The sequence below is a fragment of the Ostrea edulis genome, chromosome 3 (genome assembly GCF_947568905.1).
Source record: "Ostrea edulis chromosome 3, xbOstEdul1.1, whole genome shotgun sequence".
Taxonomy (NCBI): domain Eukaryota; kingdom Metazoa; phylum Mollusca; class Bivalvia; order Ostreida; family Ostreidae; genus Ostrea; species Ostrea edulis.
This window is the reverse complement of record NC_079166.1, coordinates 69,682,896-69,695,774: the sequence shown is the minus strand read 5'-3', so window position 1 is coordinate 69,695,774 and position 12,879 is coordinate 69,682,896. Positions and strand designations below refer to the sequence as shown.

At 33.0% G+C, this 12,879-nt stretch overlaps 1 pseudogene; it reads left to right on the top strand.

Annotated features, from left to right (window-relative positions):
* Positions 1–500: 500 nt before the first annotated feature.
* LOC125674445 (uncharacterized) lies at positions 501–1,988 on the top strand (annotated as a pseudogene).
* The last annotated feature ends 10,891 nt before the right edge of the window (positions 1,989–12,879 follow it).

Sequence of the window (12,879 nt, the reverse complement as noted above, 5' to 3'; positions counted from 1 at the left end):
CAATATGTAGCCAAAAAACCATTACAAAATACCAGCTAGAAAAGGGGGTTCCCATTTGCCCGTGCTGAGTTAGAGGACCCAACTTGAAGGTGCTTACGTGTGTGTGTGTGTGTGTGTGTGTGTGTGTGTGTGTGTGTGTGTGTGTGTGTGTGTGTGTGTGTGTGTGTGTGTGTGTGTGCATTGTTAATCCACGTTTTCAATTTAACATTATTATCAAATTTTAATGTTTTTCATAGATCAGAAGAGCTGTCCATTCAACTAGAAAAGCACTGTTAACAGAATTCGTTCCTCAAAATCTTGGATATGCATGTGTCAGCAGAGACGATGTAATTCATCAACATACACGGCCACTTGCCCAAGAAATCTTTTCAGATATGTCTTCCTCTCCTGCTATTCTCGTACTGGATGGGACATACATATATATTTAAAAGAGCATTAATTACACATTTAGCTGGATATCTTACAGCCTCCACAAGCATTGTCTTCTCTTGAAACCGATGATGATTGTCTCAACTACAGGCTACATAGTCACTGTCTTAGGAACGTACCCTGCTGATGCCAAAAATAATGATGCCTTTATACTGAACCATTCCATTCATTCAAACACAGAGGAAATCAAAAGGTGGATAAAGGAAGATGATATTTTCGTCGTCGATAGAGGATTTAGAGATTCGGAATCCGTACTACAAGATATGGGGATTAAGTTAGAAATGTCAGCTTAACTACAGAAGAGGCAAACTGTTCTCGATTAATAACCAATGTAATACTAAGATTTAGATTAGAATAAGAACTGCAGCATTTCTAAATATTAAATCAACTCGCACCCCATTATTATTTTAATAAAAATTGTAAACCCTATAATTCGATATTATTTTTTAATTAAAAAAACCCGTAATATGTTATTAGGTCAGGTTGGTTGTAGATTCCATGAACGGGATAATTAAGACATGGTAATACCTAGGGAAGACATTGCCTAACAGCCAAATCCCATTTATTGGTGACTTTATTCGCATAGTCTGCAGAATATGGAACAAATATCGAGCACCTATAAACAGTGACACGTACGACAAGGACATCGAAACAGCCTGTAAAATGGCAGCCTTCACCAAGCAGTCCAATGATCTTCAGGAATTTGTGCAGAAAAATGGTTAGTATTATGCCAGCTAAGAGTGTTATATATACTAGTATGACTTTTATTCACGTAATATACATAAAATGTAATTGTTTTTTATTCTATTTATGAACAGGTTTGGATAAACGATCAATGAAATGAGTAGAACTAGATGCTGCATCCGATGACAACATGCCATTTCCAAAGCTTTCAGAGGAAGAAATAAGATATCTTACCATCGGTGTTTACCAGCTGATAACCGCAAAATCCTATTCAGCAGAATATTTTACGGAACAGGGTTTGTTTGAGGTCCTTGTCAGCGATGGGATTTCAAATATAATAAGTGCCAAAATTCAAAGTCAACATATAAGTGGAAAAAGGTATGCTATATGGGTGAAATATAATGATGTAACAATTTCAGCGTGGTATTGCTCTTGCAAAAATGGTGTCCGCGTTGTCCGGATGTGTGGACACATTGATTGTATTGTGTGGTATTTATCGTTTGGAAGGTATCAAAGATCTATTTCCGGTGTCAGAGACTGGACGGACACTGTTGGGGATGCTGCTAGAGAGGTGGACTTTTCTGATAGCGACAGTGACGACGACTGTGTCAGTAATCAAGGAGAATGAGTGATTTCCGAAGATAAATTTAACAACATAAAAAAGTACATTGCAGTTTATATCAAATATAAATTGATACAAATGTAGTAAATTCCACTTTAACAGCTTTCTATAAACTTCATCAGAACATTCCCTACTGTGTAAGAATGATATTCAGAAATTTTTCATATTGAGAAAAAATATCAATACCCAAAATAAAAGTAAACAATTTGTAACAATTGGCGGACACATTTTTGACAATTATGTTGTCATGACAACTGGGAAATGTCATCATTTTAACAAAATCTGTTAATTTATTGTAAGTAGTTTGTGCACCATATTCTTTCTTAGTTTTTAAAGATAATTGAAAATTAAAATACATTCAAAGACGATTTGGTAGGATTTATAGCAAAATTGTTCGTTTTCATGGCAACCTGGATCGACTTTATGTCTAACCTTTCTTGAGAGATTATAGTATCATTTTTTTAATTCTAATATTTTGTTCTGGAAGATTTTGCTTATCGATAATGGATTTAACACACCTATCTTGAAAAATATGATTTTTCTTTCAAAATCTAGGGGTAGGGGTAGAATTATATTGAGCGATTGAACATATATCTAAACTCTCTATTGTATATTTAATCGATGAAATATATATGAAATTATGCTATTTTGTTATTTGACATAGTCATACGTATTCAATTACAAAATATAAGAACTTTTGCATTTTGGGCCGTATAAGGCACATATCGTACTTCGTTCTTTGATAAAGCTAGCAATCTGCCTATAATCAGGACGTACTTCAGCATAACTCTTCATAATAGAAACCAACCTTGGGACCCCTCCTCTCTCTCTATTGGATATGTTTCCATCAACGGATTTGACTGATCTTTATAATTGTATAGCCAGGCAAAACTTAATTTTAGTTAACCCTATCCGTTATGTTTTAACCTCAAGTGCAGGCGTACCTTTCTAATCGGAGAAATGCTACTTTTAGGATGTAAAACATATACGATACCAATTTTGATGCACCAGATGAGCATTCGACAAATAATGTCTCCTCAGTGATGCTCAACCGAAAGTTTTAAAATCTGAGATAACAATATACTTAAAGAGCTATTTGATGGAAAACAGAGTGTCAAAAAGTGGAGTCAAATTTGTATAAGGATAAGAACTATGCATGAGGGAGATAATCCTTGATTTTGAAATGAATTTCTACATTTTATCACAGCAGTTAAATATACATCTTTATAATTCATTAAAATAAAACCGATTTCCTCGACGGAGATGCATTTTCTTCTAGAACATTTTACATGTACAGTACACGACACGAGTTTTATGCGTGTTCCACGCAACGCGGTGGAACAAATTTGCCCCAAACACGGTGGACCTTTAAAATTGTCGGCACCTTTGAAGTCCTATTTTTCCGCGCGAGCTAGACATTGAAGTCCACGGAGGATCTCCGTGGATGCCACCGCGTATCTCCGTGGATGTCACCTGTACCTCCGTCGATGTCACCGTGTACCTCCGTGTGATAAAACAAAGAAATAATTTCCGAAATGATTCACCCCAAAAACCTTTTCACTTAGCCAGCATGCATGCCCCCACCCCATTACTTATTTAGAAATTAGCTATCAATCATTCAATTCTTGTAATTGTCGTTTAATGATACGTTGGTGTTTTCGGTACATATCCGTATGTAGACTTCCCTGCAGACTTCACACCTTTTTATGAAACGCCCAATTTCTCGACATCCTGTATATAATAACACCTGTGTTATTCCTACCACTCGTCGGTACATTGTTTCACGGCACGTGCAGCACAATTTCACCAAATAAAAGAAGGGTCATGAACAACGACAATCACATGCCAGTAATTTCAATTTGATAAATAGCAGTTCAAAGAAATGTGTACCATAAGCAATGGTTTATTTTTACGTAAAGTTTTCATTGTAATTAGGAATATGTGATTAAGGTCAGATATATACATGTACATGTTTACATTGGAGATGAATTTCATTATGTACTCCACTGTGATGCAATGTGAGCAAAGAATCAAATTTTTATCACCTAAACAAATAAATATTAAGAATATCTTTACTTTTAAACAAACCTTTAGAAAACTCCGTACTTTCATTAAGAAAATAATAAAATAAAATGTGTTCCCCTACCTAGAATGCCCATACTTCACATTAATAATAACACGTTTTTTTAAGTTAGTTTTTTTTTCTAACTTGATAAATACTTTATTACACGCATGTATTATTTACTAAATGTATATATAACATCTTTTTGTCTTTATATTTTTGTATACCATTGCATAATGGTGATGAGATCCAACAAATTGAATTGAGTACATGTAGTCTTGAAATATCACAAAGTATAGAGTTGACAACGATTGAAATAAAAATGCAGACGTTTTCTCGTCTATTCAGTGACTCACAAACTTGCGAGTCTTCTAAATGAAAGTTGTAAAACAAACGTACTAGGTTTTGGTCAATTATAACATAATACGGGGGTAAAATTCATCTCATCTCCGCTAGCAATGGGTTTTCAGTCAACTTTGCCTTCGTGGACAAATAATCTCGGCTAGCGAAGATGGAAAAAAAGAAGCCTAGATAGTCCGCTTGCATTAACATGTATTATGAAGGTGAAATCGAAGAATTATCCAGTAAATCCAATGATGTTGCAGTACATATAGCATGTATTTATTTTATTTTATTTTTGACTGAGAAGGAGATAGACAGATAAGTACGTAACATCGTTTTAGAAGGGGGGACTCATCCATTAGTCCTAACCCGGACCAGCCCAAAAATTTAACATGTAAAAAAACAAAATGGGAAATAAAAAACAATATCAGAATGAAAGGGGATGGATAATTAATCAGAAAGAAATTGTACTTTCAAGATTTATATTGAGCGTATCAAACTTCCCGTATCTGCATACATTCATGAATATTATAATCAATGATTGATAATCTTGCTTTCATTATCTAATGCATCTAAAGATTAAATTAAACTAGTTCATGAAAAAATGACTAATATCAATATTTAAACAGAAATGACTTAACGATTATTTGCTTTTATTCATATACGCTCTCGATTATTAAAATTTCATTATCTAATGCATCTAAAGATTAAATTAAAGATTTTAATAATCGATAGCGTATATGAATAAAAGCAAATAATCGTTACGTCATTTCTGTTTATATTGATATTAGTCTTTTTTTCATGAACTAGTTGCATTTGACACCGAGGATTTACATCCTTAAATATTGATTACAGGCACGTAGAATCGGAGAGGGTGTAATTTGAAAACTTGAAAGTTAAGGATGTAGCCTTGTAGCTTGTAGCGACCTACCCACTGCACGATTTAAGAAATTGAAGTCGGAAGGGGGAATTGAGACAGTTTCAGATTACTAACCCCCCACACACACACACCCACACCCCCCCCCCCACACACACACACACGCTCCCAATTTAAGGTTATTTACGCACCATTTTTGTTGTTATTTTATTGCTTGTCAAGAAATTTACACAACTTAACCGGCAACATACCCCTTCTGATACATTGAAAAATATAAGTAATGTTAGCGCGGGGCTCTATAAAGTTCAATCTGCAGTTTGGTCATACTTCGCCATTCAATAACTTATTCAAAATTAAAAAAAAAATGTTTGTCGGGTTAGCGGTACTATGATGTATGACTATAACAATGTCCTGTGTATAACTTGTACATTCCATGCAAATTCGAAGGGGTTTTCGCCTCAGTAGAACAATGGGGGTCAGCTAATCCGTGTATTTGAAATCAACAGAAGTGTTTGGCTTCTTGCGGAAAGAGTGAAATATATTGGGTCGGCGCAAAATACCCGTGATCTTAGACTAGATCTGATATCGCGCCGACCGAATATATTTCACACTTTTCTTACGAAGTCAAAATCCAAACCAGCTAACCATAATTTAGTTATACTGTGACAAAGATCCTAGGAATTTGCATGGTATATACTTATTATACAAAAATCATTGCATTATCCAGACACTCCCGATGAACATTTTTTGTTATGAAAATCTCTACCAAAGTACATCGAATATAAGTCTCGGTCAAATGTAATTAACTCGGGATTTTAAAAATAAATCATTCGATGGTTTGTATTTTTGCTTCTATTAATTACGTAATAAATTAATTCCAAATTGTTAATAATCGACAATGCTAATTTCTATATTGGATCAAGTTATATTTGTCAAGATGCATATTAGCACAATATGATGGAAGTAATTATGTTAAACAGCGCATTTGTCAGAGAGAGAGAGAGAGAGAGAGAGCACATCTGTAATTATTAAACATCCCTATCACATGTTGTACATGTATGTTTTTCATTTACTGAATATACTAATTCGCATTCAAAACAGGAATTGCTTGCAAGTACGCATTATTTAAACATAGAATTTAAGAATATTTTAATGAAGAAAGAAGACTATTAAAGAAAAAAATTTCAAAACCAGGTTTTCTTAAAAACATAATATATAGTGTTTGGTATCGTTGGAATTGGCTCAAAATGCTGAAAAACAATATCAGTATCAGGAGGGAAAATATTGACATTTTTTTCTTTTATTAAAATTCCATCCTTATCTTGATTATATGGCCTGCGGCACATTTTCCCATCTCCCGCAAGGCGCCCGTGGCCAGAACAAAGCTCTTAGCAGCTGTGTCTATTCGCAAATAACACACACCATGGAACACGGAGGACACGGTGTATCTCCGTGGATTTTCCACCGTGGTCATTCCACGGTGGGGTGTATAAAACTCGTGTCGTGTACTGTAGCTAAAATACTATCTACATAGTGACGTTTTGTGTAATTTAAAAGCCTAATCTCGGAGTAATACATAAATGCCTAGCTCAGAGTGTTACCCAAATGCCTAACTTTGAGTAGTCTGCATACCTTGATACATGCTATATAGTAGGCGTCACTATTTTTGAAAATGTTTACCTGTTTACACCTTTCAAATCCTACAGATTACATAATCAAATAACTGTTTACGTTGATTATTTGAAAGCACTTTAACTTGGATTTTCCTTCGATAATTATGTTTGATAACAATATGATACATTAGATGAACTTGAATCAAATGCCTAACTATAAAATGCTTAGCTGTGTGAAGTATTTTGCCTAGTTGAAATTTGTCGTTGGGTTCCTTTTGTCACAATTTGACTTTCCATCTAACGTTTTGTTTAAAATTCAATATTTCACTATCATTATTATGAATTTACTATGAAAGAGATATATTAGAACCAATACACAATTTATAAACAGTATGATGAAAATACAACACCAGATCCTTTAGCTTTCAATTTTTTATCTCACGACTAGAATTTCTGTGATGCGAAATAATGATTTTGTTGTGTAGTTATTTGTTTCCCTTGCTCTTGTGACATTTCATTTGTCACCCTGGGGGTTGAATCGGAACCGCCATGTACAGTTTTCTTAGTTTGTCCTACCCTTTCCTCACTTTTCCCCATCTTTGTTTTCTTTTAATTAGATTACTTTAAAATGATTCCACTTCTGAGGTGTCCAGGGGTCCGTGTTTGCCCAACTCTCTTTTTTTGTGTTGCTTATACGAATGATAAGATATTGTTCGTTATCTTTTCCTTTCATTATGAAATTGATCTTTGTTCGTTATCTTCACATTTTAGACGATGGGTATTTATAGTTACTGTCTTATTATGTGGCTGTAGTTGGGCGTTCTTGTATACACACGGAATCCTAGCGGCGAAAATTTGCAAGCAGAAATTCAAGAACTTTTAATTGTTTTTATTATCAAAATTAAGTATGGATGATTGTAAACAGTTTCTAAAGTCTTTTCAATATCTTTGTGTGCTATATACGTGACGATAATTCCCAATTGCTGATAAGGTACAATCCTCGATTCATTCATATTCATCAGATAACGGCGTTGTCAACAAGAATACCGCATATGCACCGTATGATTCATCCGTATTGATGTTACATTTTAGATTCTTCGATTTTTTTTTTACCTGAAATAGATCAATATCACAATTTAACAGACTGAAGCTGTACCGTTAACTGATTATTTCGCTGTTATGAATTGAAAGTTATACAAAGTGAATCCAGTTCTTCTTCCTTGTATTGAATATATTTCTTGCCAAAATGTGTAAAACGCTTATGGGTATGCTTATTCATGGTGGGTAATGTATATGCATAGCACATATATTTTAATCAAACAGAAAATGGATTAAGCTAGCAATCTGTCTAAAATCAGGACGAACTTCAGTATAACTCTTCATAATAGAAACCAACCTTGGAATCCCCCTCCCTCTATCTTAAATATGTTTCAATCATCAGATTTGACGGACCTGTGTAACTGTATAGCCAGACAAACCTTCATTTTAGTTAAGTTTATCCGTTATGTTTAACCTCAAGTGCAGGGGTACCTTTCTAATTGAAGAAGTGCTACTTTCAGGACTATCTTTTTAATTCATCAAAACAAAACAGATTTCCTGGAAGCAAAGACCTTTTCTTCTAGAATATTTTACATGTAGCTAAACACTATCTACATGGTAATGTTTTGTGTAATTTAAAAACTTACCTCGGAGTAATACATAAATGCCTAACTCAGAGTGATACCCAAATGCCTAACTTTGAGTAGTCTGCTTACCTTGATTCATGCTGTATAGTAGACATCACTATTTCTGAAAATGTTTGCCTATTTACACCTTTCAAATTATGCAGATTACAAATAACCGTTAACTTTGAATATTTGAAATCACCTTGACATGGATTTTCCTTCGATGATTATCTTAATTAACAATGTGACACACTTGAATTAAATGTCTAACTATAGAATGCTTAGCTGTGAGAAGTATGTTGCCTAACTGAAATTTGTCGTTGTGTCCATTCAGTCACAATTTGAGTTCTTTGTGATGTTTTACTTAAAATGCTATATTTCATTATCACTAATATTAGTTTACTATAAAAGAGATATATTAGAATCAATACACAGTGTATAAGCAGTATAATGAAAATACAACACCAGATCCTTTGTCGTTCAGGTTTTTATGTCACGACTAGAATTTCTATGATGTGAAATAATGATTTTGTTGTTTAGTTGTTTGTGTTCTCGTTACGTTTTCTTTGTATTGATATGTCGAAATCTGTTGCGAAGTGTCACACTGCGGTTGAATCGATACTGACGTGTATGTTTTTCTTAGTTTGTCCCACCCTTCCCGTCTTTGTTTTCTTTTGATTAATTTACTTTTAAAATGCTCCCACATCGGATGTGTCCAGGGGTCCGTATTTGTCCAACTCTCTATTTTATATTGCTTATACAAATTTAGAGACATTGTTAGCTATCTTCACTTTGTATCATATACCCTTATGTGGATCTGTTTTGCATTTTAAAGAAGAAGTCATATACATCCTCAGCCTTTTGTCTAATCACTATGTGTTGCATAATAAGATATTGTTAAAGTACAGAAAAAAAAATATCTAAAGACTTGGGAGGTAGTTTACGTATATTTATAATAAGTATGATAAATAAAAACTTCTCAAGAATAGTTTAACTTGATTGATTAATAAATGTTATCAACTAAGTACTATATAGAACAATAGTTTTTATTTCACGACTTGAAAATGCAAAGTCAGTTACTGTATTGAGTTACGACATGTAGTTACTATATGTATTGATATCGACTAGGGGAGATAAAACATTGTTAAAGTGGTATTGTTCGGTACACAAATAAAACTATATTGATTTTATTTGACGGTTTGTATGCCTGGTGTTTGCAGGAATGATTTTAGCCGCACCTGCTTCACATCGTTTCTATACTTGACTGACAGGCTACCTTTATTATAGTGTTAAAGTTTGTGTACTTGTTGATCAGATATATACATCATAAGTTTGTTAATGTCATATGAAAGAATCATTACATCATACTTATCATGATATTCCTTAATCAATTGCTTCAGAAGAAATGAAATTGAAATTTTGAAAAACAAAATGCGATGTATTTTTTTGTTTCTTGTCCCGGACGAGCCCTCAATTCTGTTATGGGTCAGAACATACCCTTAACTTAGCGCAGTAGAATTTACTTTCCGATTTGCACACAAAAGATGTACGTAACTCAAAAGATCTCCATTAAACTTTTATTCATTTGTTCATTCAAAAAGCCGATAGAATGCCTTCATCAATAAAAATCACATGTTAAATAATGTTACCAACATGCCACCAAATCAAACGTTCAATTTAAGCTCTTTTAAGAAGATTTAGGAACGTTCTTTCATATCTATGAAGTAGTACCTATAATGCTATAAGTTAAAGAGCAATCAATCAAAAAATGGCACAATCACTGATAAACTTCATTCTAATATCCAGGTATTTCCTGTAAAAACATTATATGACTCTGTTTAATCATTTGATTTTAATTATTACGAAGGGGAAAATATAAAGAAAAATGTGTTACTATAGAAACGATAGGGCCAGCAACCATTATCATTGAAAACAATTTAATGTATTTCAGTACATTTACTCTATAATATCTTTGTACGAATAGCCTGATTAAAATATACTAATTAAGAAAGAATTCAATTCGTAGTTTAGTTGCAATAGAAACCTGCTTCCATGGAAACATTATGTTGTCTATTTAGATTTCTTTTCATCTACATTTTAAACAAGTAATTTATCTACTTATATCAAGTTGAGTCAGTTTTGACCAGAGATAGCTAGTCCAAAAGTCCTGTTATGAAAATGTTGGTAATCTGACTGTTTTGTCTCCATGGAAACATTAATAGAAACTGTAGCAGCTACATGTAACAGTAGTATATTAATGATTGGGTATGCATTCTTTTCCCAACATTTTCTTGACACTGATTTTTATCACCTACTCACATACATATGTACTAAAGGTTTCTAAATTATTTTGAGTGTCAACGAAAGCTACAAGGTACCAGGAAGATGATGTTACTTAGGTCATAATCTACTTACACCATCCTTTCATTTCATTTCTTTCTTTCTCGATTAATCCAACTTTAGTGAGAGAGAAAAAACCTGAATATAGATGGTCTTTTGGCTTTGATCAGTACTTTCTCCACAAGTACATAAGTGCACTTTTCTAATTACTTTGTAGCAAATAATTTCATTCATTTCCATGAATATCAGATTCTGTGATGACAGCATTAAAAAAGATTTGGAATGCAAAATCAATGCCCATTAAAATTCCCAACACATCCATTGCTTATAACAACACAATTTACAGGGGTGGGGAATTGCTGTTGTCAAAAACAGGTTTAGATTTTGTATCAAAATTATTATATGGGTTTATGTGTCATACTTGTGGATGAATGACTTATAAGATGCATGCATTACAAACAATACTGCCCTACTTTCAACTCAGGGTGTTGGTGTTATTTTGTTTTTAAAAGCAAATTTTGTGTCCATCTTGGTTATATTAAGAATATGAATTTAAAGTTGTCCTGTTTCTGTCAGACTTATCTGATTGGTTTCTATTAGATTAAAAATTGTACATTTTAAATTGTAGACTGTGAAGAAAATGAATTAAACAATCTTCAATTATATATTCAAGCTTTATCTAAAAATTAGTTTGTAAACAATGACTAACACACTATAATATTTGTTTTTGCATGTATATCAGTATTTTTCTGTCAACTATGGACATGTACAGTTGCATTGCTCAGTTAAGTACAGTTCGTTCCTTCCATGAAATGGGATGAGAAATTCAAAAACTGGTCATCAAATATTCTCCAACAGCTTCAGCCTCTGTAATTTCTCAGTGGACACATTCCAGCTGAACAATCTTTAAACAAGTTACAGCCATGTTGGATCCATTTAATTTTTAATTACCCACAACTGCGTTGTCATATGGTTAAATAACATCAGAATTGAGCAAATGCAAACTTCAAAATGAAATTGAATTGACAGATTTATGAATATTTGCAAACGTTAAAGTTATTGTGATCAATCTTATTCACAAACAACTATCGACACAGGCATTTCTCATGTACAAGATTTTGCTTGAAGTTTATATTCAACGGTGAATTGCATATATTTGGATAGATGTATATATTTGTTTACTGTTTAGTTATTTTACAAACTGCGGCAAAATGAATGATAGTAAAGTACTTACGGATCTGAATTGTTATGATAACAGCATTGGACACATTTAATGCCTACTGTGCGTTTCTTTTTCGGCTAATCTTCTCAGAAGTTTTTGCACACAAGTTCTCCCTGTCGTAATCATGATCGCAGCGTAAATCCACTGATAGATCATCATTGAAAGCTACCCATCGATAGTATAACGGTCTCCGACAAACACTTAAGTATCACATGAAAACGTCTAGTTGATTTAAAGACTTAAACCAGCTCAAAATATCCAAAATCACCACTCAAGAATTTCTACTTTCACTTCAGAAAGGGGAGGTAACTTGTCTTGATCATGAATATACTTGGAATGTGCAAATTTTAAAATCAATTTATTTTCTTAAATGGAATATGACATCTCTAATTTTTTGATACAATACACATTTATCAATGTAAGAACAATCCAACAGTGGTTGTGTTTCTGCACAAAATTGAAACAATTTTCTCTCATTTTCAGTGGGATTTTGGGGGTATTTGAGGGAATATATTTCATGTTAAGGTGTTGCAGCAAATCAATTTTATTTTTAAAAATTACACACAACTTAGCTTAATTAAATTGCAATGGCAATTAAATCAAAAAAATATATATACACATTTTTATAAAGGAGCATTCAATATTTACTGAGGCTCACGTCTTTGCACAAAATCGGATGTCTTGTTGCCATGGAAACACGAGTCAAAGCCCATTTTTAAAGGTGTAATGATTAAAGGATTGAAGTACGTATACTTTAAGTAAAATTTCGTCAAAATCCGTTTCGGTCGTTTTCCACATGTTTTGATGCTTACAGAGAATGACTCTTAAAATAATTAACATTTCATTTCATTTCATCATATTATTTCTTGATTTTAATCTTTTCAAATAACCATTGAAAGGAATTTTTTAAAATATATTTTCATTAAAATAATTTTAAAAAATCTTTACGCAAAACAAGTTGCTGATTTAATTTCATATCATTTATTAAACTATGATTTACTATACATTCTTTTGAGAGGCCATC